We start from the raw sequence: 20,932 nt of genomic DNA, 5'->3' as shown, positions 1-20,932 counted from the left end.
GTATTATTGCAATAATTTTCAGTAACATCAAATATAAAAGTTGTTGAAAACCCAGAGGCTAGGAGAGTCAAGAAATAATCACTTGAAAGGAAGTAGTCAAATTAGATCATGAGGACTAAAGGAATGGTTAAGCAGTGTGATATCATATTTCCTCAAATTGGGAGCATAAAGCAAAGGTTATTTTGCTTTGCAAATAATTTGCAAACAAATATTTTGAAGATGTAGATGGAGACCATGTTCCTCTCCAGCATAATAGGTCTTTCACACCTCTTCATGTGAGATAATTTACCCCATTCTACCTCTCCCTTCCTTCAGCACCCATTTTACTCCTCTTTCTCATCCCTTATTTTTATGTCATTCCCTCAAACACACCTTATACCCTTACCCTGTATGTTTATTTCTTCTATTTGTACTGTTATTGATACAGTTTTTAAGAGTTACAAATATCATCTTCCTCTGTAGGGATTGGAGTACATGTGATTTCAAGGAGTAAGAAGCAAGTGTTAAAAACAAATCAGAAAATAGAATGTTTGTATATGATTTTTAAAGGAATATAACAGGAGTTAAAAGAACAATATGAAAGTGAAATAATTTTAAATACAAATGTTAACAGGTTCAATTTAATGACAGGGGCTTAAAGAACATATTTTTTCAGTAAGTCAATAATATGATGTGGCAGTCAGAGGAGCTAAAACAACTGAAGGCCATATTACTGTGAGTGATATTGTTTCCAATACTAAGAAGATTATATGATTCTATTTCCATTGAACTCTGCCCTGCTCAAACCACACCTGGAGTACTATTCTTAGTTACTCAAGCAAGTATGGCTTTATCCCTCACTGTGTCTACTGCCTCCCCTGATCTGACCTTCCTTCTCTCAGTCCCTACCCCCACCCCCTTTATTTAATGTCCGTCCCTCCTACTTCCCTGTCAGGTAAGATAGATTTCTATATTCCTCTGATTGTGCATATCTCTCCCTCTTCAAGCGAATATGGATGAGAATAAGGTTCAAGCATTGAAAATTATCTCTATTTTATAGTTGAGGAAACTAAGACAGAAGTTAAATAATTTGCTTAGGGTCATGCAATAAGGATGCATCTGAGGCTAGATTTTAAGTCAGGTCTTTGTGACTCCAGAGCTGAATCAATATCCATTGTGTCATTAAAAAAAAAAAAGAATTAATTTAAAATGCTAGCATGGTATGTACTGGGCTTAATCTTTGGAAGCACAATCACCTCAGATCAGTGTCCTCTCAGAATCTATGCTGGAGGTATCTACCGTTGTACCCAAAAATAAACCTCTTCTGAGTTAGATTCATTCTCTTTATTTTTGGAGACGTTTTTAGGTTTTGCATATTCAAAAATTAAAGGATGTTCTTCATCACAACAGCTTTCAAAATATTTAATGTCTATTCTTTAGTATTTTCATTACTTCTTTCAAAAAGAGAAAGCTTGAAATGTAGGTCATATGGTAAGATGTCAGCTTTTAAGCAAAGTCTGTCACTTAAAAATTTGTATTTGTTCTCCATTATTTCCACTCTCTCCCTCTCCTGTACCCATTATACAAATATGTACAACTTTGATCTTTTCCATTTAAAAACAAATATTCATTTTGAATCCCTTAAAAAAAAACATTTGAACTAAGTTAGTCAATCAACAAGAATTAAGCACTTACTATGTTTGAGGAAGGTAAGTTATTAATATCCCTTTGTGCTCAACCTCAAGGTGAAGACCTTTCATAGTGTTAGGCAATAGTGTATAGGGGGAAGGTAGGTACCTCTGTGGGGAGGCTCATGTAGATGACTGGTGGAATAATCAAAATAGGATAATGTTTCCTTCTTTCCACAACAACAAATAGTGAGGAAATGGCCTATTGCTTTCCTGCATCCTTAAGACTTCAAACTATTCCTTCTGACTCCTTAGCTAATATTCTTTCCGCTGTACCATATTCACCTCAATATTCTTAGTCACTAAAGTAAAGCATTTGGATTAAATTAGATTTAAAGATGACCCAAACAAAAAGGAAGAAGTACCAAATTGGAGTTAGAAACAGGATCCAAAAAAGAACATAACAAGCTAAGACAATATTCTGGATCTAATCAACTAAATTTTATTACAAATAAATATATGGTCCTTTACTTATTTTCAGGAAATTAACATGTGTAGCTAGAAAAGGATCTAAGGTATGCATTCTTAATATTTGTTGTATCATAGACATCTTGGGCAATCTGATGAAATCTATGGACTCTTTAGAAAAATATTTTTAAATGCATAAAGCAAAATACTTGTGTTTAAACATTTAAAATGTTTTTGAATGCATAAAATAAAATTCATAAAGGAAATAAACCATAGTGAATAGTGTCTATACATAGGTACAAAAATATGTATGTATATATACCTATAATATACATATTGAACATATACACATATATGTATACATATATATATATCTATATATAGATATAGATATATATATATGTGTGTGTGTGTGTGTGTGTGTGTGTGTGTGTGTGTGTGTGTGTGTGTGTTGGGATGGATATGTGTGTATACATATGAGACAGCCACCAAATACCACAGTTCGGTTTTAGAATGTATTAACAGTACATCATATTTTAAAGTTTCAAGGGAAAGAAGGCAATATTTTACATTCTTGAAAACTCCTAGCTAGAATTATTTAGCAGTTTCGAACACTAATTTCCATTATATTGCTTTCAATGACATCTCGAAGCTTGGGCAAATTTGCCTTCAAGATTTGATCAGTAACATTAAGATTGAAATAGGCTGGGAAAGTAGAGACCAAAATTTCTAGGACCTTACCTCTGGTCTGCATCAGGCATGAAAAAAAAAAAAAGAACATTGACTGGATTGAGTCATCATAAAATTATAGATTTAGGCCCAGAGGAATGTAGTATGACATTAAGTTCAGTCTCCTTTTTTTTCAGATTACAGAATGGAAACCCAGCTATTGTGACTGGTCTAGGGTCTCACAGCTAGTAAATTCTGAGGTAGGATTAAAAGCCAATTCTTCATGACTACGAAACACTCAATTTCTGAAATACTGTTCCATCAAAAGATTTAGGATCTGCCATTTTCTGGCTGTTTGATGTTGGGCAAATTAGGTAATCATTCTATATCTCTTTTTTTCTTGATCTATGAAACAGAGACAATGATATTTGTCCTGCTTATACACACATTTATTTTGAGAATTAAATTATATAGTATCTGTGATTTTTTTATTATGAAATATTATATGAAATAAGGTAGTATTATTTTTAATTTTTAAATTGCTATTTAAAAGAGAAAAAGACATAGAATAGTGGATGCTTGGCCTTGGAAACAGAAAAAAAACTTGATTTTATTCTAACCTGTGACACATAATAGGCTTTGTAAGGGTGAGCAAGCTACTGTTTAATTTCTCAATGTTCTAAGATTTTCTCTAAAATTATGGGCAATGGAGAAATGCCAAACTGGCAGCAGGAAGTAAGTTCCATACAATAAAAATCACTGATTCCATCCTTTCAAATTAAGTTTTATTATAATGACCTTGTTGCAATTAATACCATTAATACTATTACTATTTCAACTTATTACTATTTTAGTGTGAGAGTAGTCCAATAATTTTAAAATTATCTCTCCTGGATCTATGTTGCAGGTCAGTTGTTTTTCCAATGAGATATTTCACATTGTCTTCCATTTTTTTTCATTCTTTTGGTTTTGTTTTATAATTTCTTTGATTTCTCATGAAGTTATTAGCTTCCATTTGCTCCATTCTACTTTTTAAGTAATTATTTTCTTTAGTGAGCTTTTGGACTTCCTTTTTATTTGGCTAATTCTGCTTTTTACAACATTCTTCTCTTCATTGGCATTTTGGACCTCTTTTGCCATTTGGCTTGGGCTATTTTTTTAAAGTATTATTTTCTTCAGTATTTTTTTTAGGGGGGTCTCCTTTAGCAAGCTGTTGACTTGTTCTGTATGATTTTTTGTATCATTCTCATTTCTCTTCCCTGTTTTTCCTCTACTTCTCTTACTTGCTTCTCAAATTCTTTTTGAACTCTTCTATGGCCTGATATTGATTCATATTTTTCTTGGGAGGCTTTGGATGTAGGAGCTTTGATTTTGTTGTCTTCCTTTTGTTTTATGTTTTGATCTTCTTTGTCATCAAAGTAAGATTCTATGGTCTGAGTTTTTTGTTGTTGTTGTTTTTGCACTGTTTGCTCATGTTCCCAGCCAATTACTTAACTTTTAAACTCTTTGTTAAGGTAGGGGTCTGTTTCTAGTTGGGAGGATGTATTGTCCCAAGTTTCAGGGTTTTTGTGGAGCTGTTTTCAGAGATACTTCTAGGGACCTGTACATTTTTACTTCTTCCAGTGTGGTATGTTCAAAGGTGGTATGATCAAAAGCAAGGTGTTTACTCCTTTCCTGGCCTGTGCTCTGGTCTACGAGTGATGACAAGCACTCTTTTCTGCCTTGGAACTGTGAGGGGGATTCTCTCTCCACTACACCAGAAGCTCCACCACACCAATGCTCCTCCTTGCCTTGTGACCACCACCCAGGACTGCAACCCAGATTCAAGCACAAGCAAAGCAAAAGAATCCTGCCTCAGCACCAGCAAAGAGGTCCCTGTGATCTCCCTCTGATAAGTCGTTTGATGCCCCTACCATCTGTGGGCTGAGAATGCCAGAAACAGCCACCACCCTGGGGCTGCATCAGGACTGGGGCAGAACTGAGCTCCTCTCTCACTAAAATCTGACAGAACTTTCTTTTTTTTTTTTTTCAGTGTCCATTCCCTTTATTTGTGGCTCTGTATTGTAATAATTACAGTTTATGTTGACTTCCATGGATTGTACAAGCAATAAAAGGCAGCCAGCTATGCTTTACATCATTGTTTCACACAAAGCAAATACAGAAATATCATATTACCTAATTTTCTATTTTAAAAAATTTCTATAGGCACAAAGCAGAATGCTGGAAAATCACCGAGGAAAGAATATGCATAAATAAAGAAGTATTTCTTACATCAAAAACTCCAAGAATCACAAAGTCTTCAGAAGCTTGGTTAATCAAATACTGCAGTACTGATTTAATCAGTATAAAATTGAAAGAGCTTTAGTTCTGTAATAAAAATTCAAATTTGGGATAGGGCAAACTTTAAACAGCAGCCAGTAAAGAAGGGAAGGGAAAGGTAATGGGACAGGTGAACAGGCACATTGGAAGTGTGGGGACATGTAAATTGACCACTGTCAAACCAGTGTAAGTTTCTTGGTTTCTCATGGAAAACATTTTATCCACCTATTTTTTCCTTCCAAACTTAAGTCCATCAAAGTCCAACACATTGTTTCTCAATTGTTTTTTGTTTTTCCTTGGTTTTCTTGGTGACAATACAACAGAATAGTAAGTTTACTACTTTTCCTGCCCACTGTGGAAAAATTAGATGATTTTAAATACTTTCTTCAGCTCCACAATAAGTTGCCAGTCACTCTTCTGCATTTCATCTCTGAACCAATCCTTCAATGCATCAATGGATTGTCGACTGATCTTGCTAACAAGAATGTCTGTAGCTTCAAAATGTCTTCCATACATTTTGGGAGATTCTCCAGGAATAGGCTTTATTTTGACACAGACTTCTTGGCCCTTTTTTGTAATATCTACTTGCTTATGATTTGCTTCAATACTTGTAACTATTCCAATCTCAACAAAATTTTTACTAGGTACACACATGGGCATGCCTTGTTTCACTTGACCTGCTTCAACAATTACACCCATCACTGTTGGATCTCGTGAATTCAAAATAAAATGGGGGAGTATTTTCATTTTACAGGGAAATACTGCAATATGTTTGAATTCTTCTTGCTTCTGTTTCTTATAGTCTTGCCTATATTTCGTAAAAGCATCAAAAAAAATGGTAAATAATTTCTGCACTAAAAATCCGGACTCCTAAACTATCAGCCATTTCCTGAGCATCACATTCAATCCTCACATCAAAAGCCAAAATTACTGCATATTGAGGATCATGTTCCAACATCACTGAAGCCTTCATAACATCTTTTTTTATGAACAGGGCCTATGTTAATTCCAGCATATGGTACTTCTGAAGTTTTGAAAAATTCAAGTAATGCCTCTAAAGAGCCCAACGTGGAAGCCTGCACATAGACACCTTTTTCTTCTAATTTGATAGCATTTAATGTCTGTTTTAATTTGTGAATCAACTCATCTTTGAGAACTGGGACTTCATCCTCTTTATGAGCCACTAGCAGTGGCAAACCAGCTAATGTTTTCTCCAAGTCTTTTCCAAGAATCTTTACACCTTGAGCAGCTTCTACTTCTTTATGTTTCTCATATTGATTCTTCACTCGAAGTTCCTTCATGGGAGGAGGTAACAGAAGACCTCTAATCTGGGTTACAATGGGACCTTCCACTCCAGGAACAATAATTGTATCTCCTTCCTTTAGATGCCCATTTATCAATATTACATCTATTGTGGTACCCATGCTAGGAAGTGCTTTAACCTCCATAACCTGAGCTCTCAGTTCCTCACACTGTGCCAGTCTCTTGCTCAGCATAGTCTGAGTTAATTCAACAAGAAGTGCAATCAGACTTCCCATGCCGTCTCCAGTATGAGCCAAGGTAGGAACCAAGGAAACAAAAGTATGAGGATCCTTACTGTCATAGAACAAAGCAGCATTCAGGCCCTGCTGTGCAAACTCCACAATGATGGCCTTTGCCCGCTCCTCAAACTCATCCTTGGCGTTCTTCTTCTGCTTCTTTAAAGTTGCCACCACATCCGAATCTGGGCTCTTTTTCCAGTCATACAATCGATCAACCTTATTGAGTGCAACAATGAAGGGACACTTTTTAGATTTCAGTAGGTTGATAGATTCAATTGTCTGTGGCTCCAAACCATGCATGATATCAACAACTAAAATGGCAATATCACAAAGTGAGCTCCCTCTGTTCCTAAGATTACTGAAAGATTCATGGCCTGGTGTATCAATTATAAGCATCCCAGGAATCTTTATGTTCTCTCTGTCAAAGTTCTTCACCATCTTTGTCTGTTCATTAATAGCTTCAAGGGGAACATTAGTGGCTCCTATTTGCTGAGTAATATCACCTGCTTCACCATCTTGTACATGAGTATGACGGAGCTTATCTAAAATTTTAGTCTTTCCTGTATCTACGTGTCCTAGTACACAGATAACAGGGGCTCTTAATTTTTCTGTATTTACGTTTTTGCTATTTTCAAGTCTCCGTTTCTCAATTCCCCTCTTTGCTTTATCATAGGCCTGCTCTTCTTTAGTTCGGTCATCATCTGAGTCATATTCAGAGTCAGAGCTGAGTACTTTACTTTGTTTTTTGTCTATTGATGGCTTCCCAGTATCTTTTTCATCTGAAACCTTTTCTTCTTCATCATCACCTTCACTTCCACCACTTTCTCCTTCATCTTCCTCATCCTCACTCTCTTCCTCCTCCTCTTCCTCTTCTTCTTCTTCCTCTTCCTCTTCTACTTCAGGGTTTTCTTTTACTTCAATATGCACAGTGTTTCTTTCCTTCTCTCTTTCTTCATCACTAGCCATTGCTTCCCAATCATCCAAACCAGTATCTTCACTTTCTTCTTCTTCTCTTCTTCTTCTTCTTCTTCTTCTTCTTCTTCTTCTTCTTCTTCTTCTTCTTCTTTCTTCTTCTTCTTCTTCTTCTTCTTCTGGTTCCACAAGAGGCAGGGACTCTTCTTTTTCTGGAATAGCTTGTTCTGTAACTTCTACTGGAACACTCACTTCTATTGTTTCTTCTTTATTTTTTTGTTGTGGCTGTGGTTTTTTCCTCTTTTTATCTTCATATATTGGCCTCTTCTTTGGCAAAGAATCTTTAGATGGCACTTCAACACCCTGAGCTTGGAGAAGTTTAAGAGTAGCCTCAGCTCTAGCTCTGGCTTCTATCTGGGATTTCGTCAAAAGCTTGCCTTCCTTTTTCAATCATTCTTTTCTTTCTTTTTCTTTTTGCTTCTCTCTTTCTCTCTTTTCTTGCTCTAATCATTCCTCTTCCTTACATTTGGCTTCTAACTCTTCAAGTCATCGGATGCGTTCCTCCTCTGCTCTCTTCTGTCTTCTTCTTCTTTAGCCCTTTAGCAAGGGCTTCCTGCATAGCTTTAACAGTGGCTTTGCTAGGACCTTTTTTCTTTTCTTTCTCCTTTTCTTTCTCCTCCTTTTCTCCTTTCTTTTTTCTCTTATCTTTCTTCTTTTTGTCACTTTCATTATCATCAGCTTCTGTAGTTGTGAGAGTATCTCCCTTTTCTTCTGAGGTAGGAGCTGCTCTAGCATCAAGATCCACTCTGGATTTTAAAGCATCTTCCTCTGGTTTTTTCTGAGTTTCTTTCTGCTTTGTTTGTTCTTTTTTTTTACCACTTTCAGACTCTTCTTTTTCTTTCAATTTTCTCAATTGTGCCTTTTCTTCATCTCTCTTTTTTCATTCTCGCTCTTTTTTTTCTGCTTTCTTTTGTGCCACTGTTTTTATTTTGAAAGAAGAGTCATCATCTTCATTCCCACTTTCAACATGAAGAGCTGATTTGGTTTTTTGATTCCTTTTCTGTGCTTTTCTAGACTGAGAAAAGTCATCAGAGTCATCACCACTCCCACCTGATGAATCTGCTCTAGTCCGGGCTTTACCTTTTTTAATAGTCCCTTCATCCTCTTCTGAACCATCTGCTTCTTTATTTGATTTCTGAGTTTTCCCTTTACCTTTCTTAGAAAGTTTATCAAAATTATCATCTTCACTTCCAGAAAGTGGTTCTATTTTTGTTCTGGAGGTCTTTCTTGATTTTGACTCTTTCTCCTCTGCTTCTTCACTATCATCATCCAAACTTTGTTTTTTGCCCTTCTGCCCTTTCTTTTTTTCTTTCTTCCTTAGAAGTACTGAATTCTTCTTCATTGTTTTCTGCTGCCTTTACTGCAGTAGTTTCTCGGTCAATCTTGACTCCCTGTGCTTCTAAAGACAACTCTTCAATCTCTTTCATGATATCATCCTCATCAAAATCTTGTTTCTTCTTATCCTTTTTCTTTTTACCCTTTGATGACTAATTGTTCCTTGGCAGCACCAACTCCCTCTATTTCTGCAGCCAAGGCTTCAAGATCAATATCATCCTTGGCACTGTCCTCATTCGTGTTCTGCTTCTTCCCTATCACATGACAATAGCTTTCGCGACTCCAGTACCTTCGCTCAGCCCCTTACTGACCCACAGCCCCCAGCTGGTCCAGCTCTCTGTCCTGCCGCCACCACCGCCGCCGCAGCTTCTCAGACCCAGCTCACCACTGACAGACCTTTCTTAATGACCTCAAAGTTGTCTTTGGCATTTGTGGATGGAAAAGTCTGGAAACCACCATAGCTGCTGATTCAGTCCTATGACATGTGCTCCAGGTTGCCTGAGGCCCAGTCTTTCCCTGTGTGGCCCAGGCTTAATTGCACTCTTCTCCCAGTCTGTTGCAACTGAACTTTCCCATCAACCATTCAGGTTGTCTTGGGCTGGAAATTTGTTTTACTCTGTCTTTTTGTGGGTTCTGCTGCTCTAGAATTTGTTTAGAGCCATTTTTGTAGGTATTTGGAGGGGTTTAGGAGAGAGCTTAAGCAAGTCATTCTTTTACTCCACTATCAAAACCCTTTTCAATATTACTCCCCCCTAATTTTCCAGGCCTCTGACCCCTTCCTTTTCCTCCTTCCTATGTACGACATGATCGATTGACACAGGCCCCTTTGCTATTTTTCACAAAAGAAATTCCATTTTCTGATTCCAAGCATTTCTACTTGCTCTCCCTTGTGCCTGGAATGCTCTCCCTCTCTTCATCTCAGCCCTCTGGCTTCACTGGTATTCTTCAAGCCCCAGATAAAATTCTCCTTTCTACAGTAAGCATTTCTTTATCCCCATCAATGATAATGCCTTCCTTTCATTGATTATATGATATATATTGTTGTTTTCAAGTTGTCTCCCTATTACTTTAAGCTCCTTAAGAACAGGATTGATATATTTATTTTTCTTTATATCCCCAAAACTTGTATAGTAAATGTTTGTCAACTGAACAACTAGTTATAGAGAATACTATAATATCTTACTCCATACATGAAAACAATTGATATTTGAAATGCAATGTAATGTCCTTTGCTTATGTCTCCTCATTTTTCTCTAATTGTTTGGGGTACACATCTAGATCCTCAGATTTATTTTATTAACCTCTTAAGAGGAGGTATCCATTTTCTCCAACTATTTATACAATCTTTCATGGACTATCAGAAGTAAATGCATTCCAAATGAAAAAAAAAAGACAATGATAACTTATATAATTCTTTAAACTTTTCAGTGTTTTTCACATACGAATTATCTGACTTCATAAGAAAAACCCAGGGGGCAGAGCCAAGATGGTGGAGCGAAAGCAGCAACTTGCTTGAGCTCTCCCCCAAACCCCTCCAAATACCTACAAAAATAGCTCTAAAAAAATTCGAAGGCAGCTTAACCCACAAAAAGACAGAGTGAAAAAAATTTCCAGCCGAAGACAACCTGGATGATTGATGAGAAAGGTATATCTTGCCAGGCTGGGAGCTAAGCACAGGACAGGCCACAGCAAACCTGGAACAGGCCTCAGAGGACTTAATTGTGGGCAGCTGTTGCAGCTTCCAAACTTTTCAACCCAGGAACGCCAAAGACAACTTAGAAGGTCAGTGGGAAAAGTCTGTTCCTGAGGTGCTGAGACAGGAAGGTAAAGTCTCAGCTTCATTCCCCAAGAGCACGGCCCTAGGTGGGGGCAGCTGACTCATGAGCTTCTGGTCCACAGAATAAGGGGGAATCCAGTGGCTGATCAGTGTGGAATTGCAGGGATCTCTCTGCTGGTGCTGAGGCAGGAATCCCTTGCTTTGCCCATGCTTGGATCTAGGTCAAGTTCTAGACGGGACTTTGGGGTGAGGAGGAGTGCTGGCGTGGTGGAGCTTGTAGTGGCTGTGGACAGGAAACCTTCCTCACAGTTCCAGGACAGGAAGGAGTCCTTGTGGTCACTAGCAGATCACAGCACAGGCCAGGAAAGGAGTAAACACCTTGCCCCTTATCATAGCACCTTGGAAGAACTGAAAATTTACGGGTCCCTACAAGTATCCCTGAAAACAGCTATATAAACCCAAAGCTTGGGACAGTACATTCTCCACATTGGAAGCAGACTCTTACCTTAACAAAGAGTTTAAAACTCAAGTAATTGGCTGGGATCATGAGCAAGCAGTGCAAAAAGAGTCAGACTATATTATTTTACTTTGGTGACAAAGAAGATCAAAATATACAACCAGAAGAAGACAACAAAGTCAAAGCTCCTACATCCAAAGCCTCCAAGAAAAATATGAATCCGTCCCAGGCCTTAGAAGAGCTCAAAAGGGATTTTGAGAAACAAGTAAGAGAAGTAGAGGAAAAACTGGGAAGAGAAATGACAGCGATGCAAGAAAATCATGAAAAACAAGTCAACAGCTTGCTAAAGGAGACCCAAAAAATACTGAAGAAAATAACACCTTAAAAAATAGCCTAACCCAAATGGCAAAAGAGGTCCAAAAAGCCAATGAGGAGAAGAATGCCCTAAAAAGAAAAATTGGCCAAATGGAAAAGGAAGTCCAAAAGATTACTGAAGAAAATACTTCCTTAAAAATTAGAATAGAGCAATTGGAAGCTAGTGACTTTATGAGAAATCAAGACACTGTAAAACAAATCCAAAAGAATGCAAAAATAGAAAACAATGTGAAATATCTCATTGGAAAATCAACTGACCTGGAAAATAGATCCAAGAGAGAGAATTTAAAAATTATTGGACTATCTGAAAGCCATGATCAAAAAAAGAGCCTAGACATCATCTTTCAAGAAATTATCAAGGAAAACTGCCCTGATATATAGAACCAGAGGGCAAAATAGAAATTGAAAGAATCCACAGATCTCCTCCTGAAAGAGATCCCCAAAGGAAAACTCCTAGGAATATAGCCAAATTCCAGAGTTCCCAGGTCAAGAAAAATATTACAAGCTGCCAGAAAGAAACAATTCAAGTACTGTGGAAACACAATCAGGATAACACAGGATTTAGCAGCTTCTACATTAAAGGACCTCAGGGCATGGAATATAATATTCCAGAGGGCAAAGGAGATAGGATTACAACCAAGAATCACCTACCCAGCAAAACTGAGTATAATCCTTCAGGGGAAAAAATGGTCATTCAGTGAAATAGAGGACTTTCAAGCATTCTTGATGAAAAGACCAGAGCTGAATAGAAAATTTGACTTTCAAATACAAGACTCAAGTGAACATGAAGAGGTAAACAGGAAAGAGAAATCATAAGAGACTTATTAAGGTTGAACTGTTTACATTCCTGTATGGAAAGATGATATTTATAACTCATGAGACCTTTGTCAGTATTAGGGTAGTTGGAGGAAAAAATTACATGTATGTATAGGTAGATAGATAGATAGATAGATAGATAGATAGATAGATAGATAGATAGATAGATAGATAGACAGACAGATAGATAGAGGGCACAGGGTGAGTTGAAGATTAAGGGGTCATATCTGGAGAATAAAATTAAGGGATGAGAGAGGATTATATTTGGAGAAGAAGAAAGGGAAAGGTAGAATGGGGTAAATTATCTCACAAAAAAAAAACAGAAAAGAAAATGCTCTTACAGTGGAGGGGAAATGGGGGAAGGTGAGAGGGAATGAGTGAATCTTATTCTCATAGGATTTGGCTTAAGGAGGGAATAACATACACATTCAATTGGGTATGGAAATCTGTCTTACCCTATGGAAAATAGGGGGAGAAGGGGACAAGAGAGCAGGGGGATGATAGAGAGGAGGGCAGATTGGAAAGGGGTAATCAGAAGCAAATACTTCTGAGGAGGACAGGGTCAAAAGAAAGAATAGAATAAATGGGAGGGCAGGATAGGATTAAGGGAAATAGAGTTAGTTTTTTGCAACATGTCTACTATGGAAGTGTTGTGCATAACTGCACATGTACAACCTATATTGAGTTGCTTGCCTTTTCAATGAGGGGAGGGAGTAAGGGAGAAGAATTGAAACCTAAAGTTGTAAAAACATGTGTTTAAAAAAAATGATTTCACATGCTACTGGGAAATAAGAAATACAGGAAATGGGGTACAGAAGTCTGTCCTGCCCTATAGGAAAATAGAAGGGGAAGGGGATAAGAAAAGGGGGTAAAAGATAGAAGAGAGGACAGACTAGGGGAAGGGATATTCAGAATGCATGCCATCTTGGGGTGGGAGGAGGGGTGAGATGGGGTGAAAATTTGAAACTCAAAATCTTGTGGAAGTAAATATTGAAAACTGAAAATAAATAAATTTATAAATTAAAAAAATTAAAAACCCACAATTTACAGTTTAATGAATATGCCGTTGATGCTTTAATAAAGTTCTTAAACTAAGTAATTGAGTTTATAGACTTGAGGAATTGGAAGTGTGCTGAAGTTCTTAATTTTTCATAATTGTAATTTTGCTATCACTTTTTTCTGAGGAAGGATCTGTTCTTAATGAGAAATATCTACTATGAATTATAATTGGTAGAAAGAGAATAACAAATAGAAACTACATCAATATATGAGTTACCTGATTTGCTTTAAAATTTACTTAGCAAATGTTTACATGATAAATAAAAATAATGCCCCCTTCAGAAGTTAGATGCCCATAAGCCAAATTAAAAGACTAGAAAATAAAGAGGTAATGTGAAAGGTATATTTATTTTTGGCAACATAATCCATTCAGGTGTATATATACACATAAATTCATGAGCCCAGATTCACGCGCACGCACACACACACGTATGGATATATGTATGTGTGTATCAGAGGGAGGGGCAATTTTTTTTGTTTGCTTTGTATCATTATCATATAATACAATAACTTGCACAAAGTACACAAAATGAATGTTATTTGAATGAATTGAATGCTTCCTTAACACTTATTCATTTGCTTGCTTGTACTTGTTCTTTAGTTATTCATTAATGGGTATATTATTTCTATCAACCTAGTTAAGCTCTATTAAACAGAGAAACCATCTGCTCCTCAAATAACTTTTGCTTTTTTCTCTCACACATTTGACCAATTGTGTCCAGTTCTAAGCCATGCAAATAGTGGGCCATTAATAAATGCGTATTCAGTTGAATGTATCCAGTTTTCTATCTGATATGTCTGCCCCATTGAGAAAAATCAGGAATTTCACCTTAAAACAAGTTACCATCAAAATCCTCTAACCTTCTACCATATTCCCTTCAGAAGAAACCAGTTGTCACCAATTGTTCAGGAATTATAGAATAATGTTCATGGCAGAGTTTCAATCTATTTTGCCCAGGGGAGGGAACTTGGTGTAGACATCTGGTTTAAGGGTTATATATATATACTGAATGAAATTCAGTTTACAAACATCACTCTTTATAACTGAGTTTTTCTCATATTTTATCTGAGGATGTGAGAAGATAAAAGCTTAAAATAAATGTACATATGTAAAACCATGGTCAAAATTGGAACTATTATAGCTGAGCATAAATGACATTGCTTAAGAATTACATGTGGTAAAAAGTTTATGGGATCTGTTTTTTCTTGCTTTTGAAGGTTATGATTTCAAAGGGATGTTTATTTATGGATAGAAAGAGAGACAATGTGAAAACTTCATCATTTGCCACTATGCCCTTCCCTTTCTGTGCTTCTGACACCCATAACAGCTTAGTTGATTGAAAACGAGTAATAAATGAGCTCATGAGACTATAGCTGCAGAACCAAAATGAAGGAGAAGGTGGTGCAATTACCTAGTGTGCTCAGAGCAGCAAGGCTGGATAGGGGAAGAAAATACGCATTTACCTAAATTGGCCAGACTGTCTCAATAGCATACTTGTAAAGAAAATCCATATTTTAAAAATGCTTCCTTACAACTTTTCTAGTCACATTTTCTACAGTAAAATATCAGAATTATAAACTCAGAATATGTGATCATTTAGAGAGCAAACTTTCCTGATGAAAAAACATTTCCTGGAAGAGAGAAAATCTGAAATTCTTAAAAGAACAAACATGTCAATTACACGTCTTTTGAAATAGTAATTACTAGTCAGAAATCCATTCACTATAGTGTCTGTAAAATAAAAGAAGTGTGACTCTTCTTTTTTAGATATATTGGTTTAAGAGTCTCTAATCAACATTTTAAAAGTGATGAAGTGTATAGATAGAAATTTCTTAAATTCTAGAATTAGGGATGGGTTCTTAAAGGCTCATATTATAGTAGTCAATAGACTAGTGAATCTCATTTAGGTAAATTCATGGGTGACAAATTCATGGAACCATAGAATTGCAAAGAAATGAATAAAGTTCAGGAATCATTACCTGTCTATTCCCAATTTTATAGCTCAGGAAACTAAAACACAAAGCATTGAAGCCGATTGACTGTGATATATTTATAGTGGGTTATCATTGAAAGTTGGGAAAATTGAAGTTATTTTCAATAACTATGTTTGTGGAGCTGAGGCATTTCCCCACAAAATGCCTTATGGTACTGTCAAGACTGGAACATTGAGCTTGATATAATGATTATATAAGGATACATTACTTGTATTATATACATGAAATATTATTAGGAATAAATTTCCCTTTTACATATTTAAAGGTATTACATTGTTCCCTCATAGGTAGAGAGTAGACCCATCTCCCACCATATAACCTGAGTCCCTCACTATATCCTAGCTTCAGGGAAGCTATAGTGTATAGCTTAGGGGTTGAAGTGTATATAGCTCTACATTTGGCATACCTACTGGGTGATTTCTGTTGCTGTGTGACTGAAATGCTTAATTGATTTAAAGCAGTTTAACTCCCAACAATCTACAGTCAAGCTAAATGAGTGAATTAAATATAAAGTTAAGTCCTTTAACAAACTCTGTAGCATTACTAAACACAATAGTCTGCACAAGAGAATATCTTTTAAATAATTCAAGAAAAAAAACATACCTCTAAAGGACTAAGGAAAATGATTAGAATTAATCAATATTAGGTATCTGCAATATTAGCTATAATAATAATTCAGAGAGTTAACAAAGAAGTAACACATGTTCTTGGATTACCTAAATCTTCTAAATGATATATAACAATGTAAGTATCACAGATGGAACACAGTGACTACAAGCTATTGAGTATTTTGGTATTTTTTTAATCAAAAATGTATTTGCCAAAAAAGGTCTTGAACATCGTTCTAAAGCAGAAATATATTCTCCTTTCATTAACTTCAATTAAAACATCAGTTTCACTTTCTGTGGCTTAGATTTCTAAGACTGTGCTTAAATAGGACTACCAACACACTGTATGTAAATAAAAAATTATGTCACCAGGCTATTGTCTGAAAAAAGTAGTCTAATTATACGTTATCATGTATTTTACTCTTGCAAAATGTTCTGTAGCATGGAGTTGAAAACTATGTAACACTACACCTGGGTTGCTATAGAGATGTCTTTATATTATCTAGGGTTAAATGAAAGAAACTTTGACTATGCATGCATTTGGTTTATAAGCATAGCCAGGACTTCCCACATCCTCCCCACACTTGGCCATTTTCTACATCATCGTCGTAGGGGAAAAAACACAGCTGCAGTGCATGTTGCATTGATTTTTTTTCCCTCTTACTTGTTAGACTTTAGGATCAAGTATGTGCTTTTTGTTTTCTCATATACCCAATTCAATATTTTGCCTTCACTCGACAGGTAAAAGAGGTAAAATTTATACCGCAGTCTTCAACATTTGTGCCATTGCTGCAGTGCATGGAACATGGATGAAGCTGCATCCTCTTCAGTGTTGATCATAGTATCAGATAGGATATGCACACATAGACATGTATATGTGTGGATATATAGATAAGTATTTTATATGTTATATTCATATATATATGCTTATATGAGTATTACATATGTACATATGTATACATACACAAATATACAAACAAGCAGATAAGAGGATATCCAACATATATATCATAAATATAACATGTGGGGGATCAGAAACAGCATGGCATGGAAGGTGGCTCTTTAAGCTTTGAGGAAACTAGGGATAGTAAGACATAAATTTTAGCAGGAAGTACGTTATATAAAGGCGAAGAAATGATAGATGGGATGTGATAAAAGAGGAAAAATATGAAGGGCATTTTGTTTGTGGGGTAGGAAGCATAATGGGGACAGATGTATAATAATACTGGAGAGGTGAGTTGTATCTAGGTGGGAAAGGACCACAAATGTGAAGTAGAGGCATTTCTGTTGGACGCCAAAACTAACTGAGAGACAGTAAAATGTATTTAGTTAGAGGATTACGTGATTAGAGTTATGTTTAAAAATTCACTATCGAGAATGGGCGGAGAATGGATTGGAGGAGAAAAGTCTTGAGTAAATTAGATCAATTAACTTTTAGAAAGAAGACTATTGAAAGGGGAAGAAATGAGAGCTTGAACTACTGTTGTGACACTAGGGGTAGAGAGAACAATATGTGAAAGATAGAAGCTTGGTGACTGATGGAAAAAAATAGAGCAAGGCAAGTCTTGCTATGAGGTTAGGAAGCTACGTGACTAAAAGATTTTTTCTGGATAGAAACATAGATTTCCAGTGGAGGACTATATTTCAAATGGAAATGGAATGAATTCTGTTTTTAATATGTTTAGTCTGAGATATCTTCTGGACATTTAGTTTAAAATGTCTCGTAAGTAGTTGATGATGCAATTCAGGAGTGATAGTATAGTCACATTCACAAACCTGGGCTTTAGCTTTAGAGAGAAGGAGGAAGGAAGGAAGGAAGGAAGGAAGGAAGGAAGGAAGGAAGGAGGGAAGGAGGAAGGAAGGAAGGAAGGAAGGAGGGAGGGAGGGAAGGAAGGAAGGAAGGAAGGAAGGAAGGAGGGAAGGAAAGGAGGGAGGTAGGGAGGAAGGAAGGGAGGAAGGAAGGAAGGAAGGAAGGAAGGGAAGGAAGGAAGGAAGGAAGGAAGGAAGGAAGGAAGGAGGAAGGAGGGAGGGAGGGAGGGAGGGAAGGAAGGAAGGAAGGAAGGAAGGAAGGAAGGAAGGAAGGAAGGAAGGAAGGAAGGAGGGAAGGAAAGGAGGGAGGTAGGGAGGAAGGAAGGGAGGAAGGAAGGAAGGAAGGAAGGAGGAAGGAAGGGAAGGAAGGAAGGAAGGAGGAAGGAAGGAAGGAAGGAGGAAGGAAGGAAGGAAGGGAGGAAGGAGGAAGGAAGGGAGGAAGGAAGGAAGGAAGGGAGGAAGGAAGGAAGGAGGAAGGAAGGAAGGAAGGAAGGAAGGAAGGAAGGAAGGAAGGAGAAGGAGGGAAGGAGGGAGGGAAGGAAGGAAGCAGGAAGGAAGCAAGGAAGGAAGGAAGGAAGGAAGGAAGGAGGGAGGTAGGGAGGAAGGGAAGGAAGGAAGGAAGGAAGGAAGGAAGGAAGGAAGGAAGGAAGAAGGAAGGAAGGAGGGAAAGAAAAAAAAAGAAGGAGGGAAGGAAGGAAGAAGGAAGGAAGGAAGGAAGGAAGGAAGGAAGGAAGCAAGGAAGGAAGGAAGGAGGGAAGGAAAGGAAGGAGGTAGGGAGGAAGGAAGGAAGGAAGGAAGGAGGAAGGAAGGAAGGAGGGAAGGAGGAAGGAGGGAGGGAAGGAAGGAAGCAAGGAAGGAAGGAAGGAAGGAAGGAAGGAAGGAAGGAGGGAGGGAAGGTAGGAAGGAAGGAAGGAAGGAAGGAGGGAAGGTAGGAAGGAAGGAAGGGAAGGAAGGAAGGAAGGAAGGAAGGAAGGAAGGAAGGAAGGAGGGAAGGTAGGAAGGAAGGAAGGAAGGAAGGAGGGAGGGAGGGAAGGAAGGAAGGAAGGAAGGAAGGAAGGAGGGAAGGTAGGAAGGAAGGAAGGAAGGAAGGAGGGAGGGAGGGAAGGAAGGAAGGAAGGAAGGAAGGAAGGAAGGAGGAAGAAGGAAGGAAGGAAGGAAGGAGGAAGGAAGGAAGGAAGGAAGGAAGGAAGGAAGGAAGGAAGGAAGGAAGGAAGGAAGGAAGGAAGGAAGGAAGGAGGGAAGGTAGGAAGGAAGGAAGGAAGGAGGAGGGAGGGAAGGAAGGAAGGAAGGAAGGAAGGAAGGAGGGAAGGAAGGAAGGAAGGAAGGAAGGAAGGAGGAGGAAAGAAAAAAAAAAGGAAGGAGGGAAGGAAGTGTTTGTCATGTTCTAGATGCTGTACTAATTGCTGAAGAGAAAAATAAAAAGAAAGAAAGCAATACAAGCCCTGCTCTCAAGGACAACTAGTAGAAGGGAGACAGAATGGATGGGGAGGGTAGATGCATATGTCCATGAAAAGAAATGGATGCCTGCCTTCAACACACAGCTCTACTGTTTCAGGCTTTACTAGATGCCCCTACCCAGACCCATTGTATTACGTCCCTAAAGGATGACCAGATTTATTAGACATCTTAATCTTGCCCTGTAATTAATTAGCAGATAGTCAGACACCCTCCACAATCTTCCTGAAGAACATGCTTGGGTCTCATTCATGCTTCTTCTCTCCCTGGTGGATCTTGTCCTGCCACTAAGCCTCTTTAAACTTCTGGCATCAGGCAATCTCTATAAATCTAGCCTGCTTTTCCTAGGTATGTAATCCTGGAGGGGTGTGGAGAGTCAGAGCACAACACAAACATCTGTCTCCTATCTGTTCCAAGCTTTATACAACCGGACCCTTTCTTATCTCTAAACAGCAGAACCTGCTACTGAGTCACAAGTCTTAGACCACAGCTGTCTCTACAATGTTAGCAATAATTAATTTGGTTGCAATTGGTACAGTCTTGAAGCAGCTAGGTGGCACAGTGGATAGAGCACCAGCCCTGAAGTCAGGAGGACCTGAGTTCAAATCTTGCCTCAGACCAACCACTTGACACTTGCTGGTTGTATGACCCTAGGCAAGTCATTTAACCCCAATTGCCTAAAAAAAAAAAAGGAATTAGTAGAGTCTGTAAGTGAAAGATAAGAGAGAAGAAAAGACATCAATGGGCATGACCCACCATTAAGGGTGTGTTATGGGTAATAATATAGCAAATGAGATTAAGAAAGATTACTCAGGCTCTCTGCACTTTTATTCTCTTTAGGAAGACTATTTTCTAAAGTTGTTACACATTGTCATGTGAACTGGGTTTGAATCCTGGCTCCCATTGCTTTCTGGTTTTTATGATCCCAGGAAGATTACATAATCTTTTATGATAGAGTTCAGATCAGATTATCCTCTTCCATAAATTTGGATAATGTTTGTAGTGACTATGTCACTGAGTTGTAATTACCGACTAAGGTGATGCAAACTTGAAGTGACAGCAATCACAACAAGTATAATTATTGAAAATACATATTTCCTCTTGAAATATTAATTCTTTAATTATTGTTTTGGAAGCTTTTTGTTTATTAAATTCAGAGTATATTTCCACTGATTAAGGACAATCAATCAAGAATTTATTAAGTACCTACTATGGTGCAGACACTGAAATGCACAAAAAATGTGGCCCTGACCTTAAGGAGCTTATCTTCTTTCTAACCAAAGGTGTCAATGAAGTGTTTCTAATTTACCTATTTTTAATTGAATTGTGTGCCCATGTGTGGATCATGGTGGCAATCTGGTGATGAATAGGGACCCCTTCTCAGAATAATGATTTTTTACCTATATTCATAATGCAAAGAAATGCTGAAGACAATTTAAAAATTAGTGAAAATAAAATATAATTTTCTCTTTACCCAAGTTGTATATGCATGGGCCCCATTTTAAAAACCCCTGGGTAATTAACATTACAAGTTGGTGAGGTGTCCAACAATAATAGTGAAGAAAAAAAGATGAGGTTTTGGTGTACCAATGATAATGGTTTCCCCTCAAACCATTCTTGCAATTAAACCCCAGGATAAACCACACTATTAACCCATTGGAGGTTGACTA

The 20,932-nt window shown here is 37.5% G+C and overlaps 1 protein-coding gene and 1 pseudogene across 1 annotated transcript in view; one reads left to right on the top strand and one right to left on the bottom strand.

Moving 5' to 3' along the window:
• DPP10 (dipeptidyl peptidase like 10) overlaps positions 1-20,932 on the top strand; it is a 956,967-nt gene that overhangs the window by 617,792 nt on the left and 318,243 nt on the right. The gene's annotated exons all lie outside the window — the stretch shown is intronic.
• LOC110198562 (eukaryotic translation initiation factor 5B-like) lies at positions 5,051-16,819 on the bottom strand (annotated as a pseudogene).

This window comes from Phascolarctos cinereus, unplaced genomic scaffold, assembly GCF_003287225.1.
Source record: "Phascolarctos cinereus isolate Bilbo 61053 unplaced genomic scaffold, phaCin_HiC Scaffold_726;HRSCAF=1367, whole genome shotgun sequence".
NCBI lineage: Eukaryota > Metazoa > Chordata > Mammalia > Diprotodontia > Phascolarctidae > Phascolarctos > Phascolarctos cinereus.
Note: the sequence above shows the minus strand (reverse complement) of the source record. Positions and strands in the feature narration are given on the sequence as shown.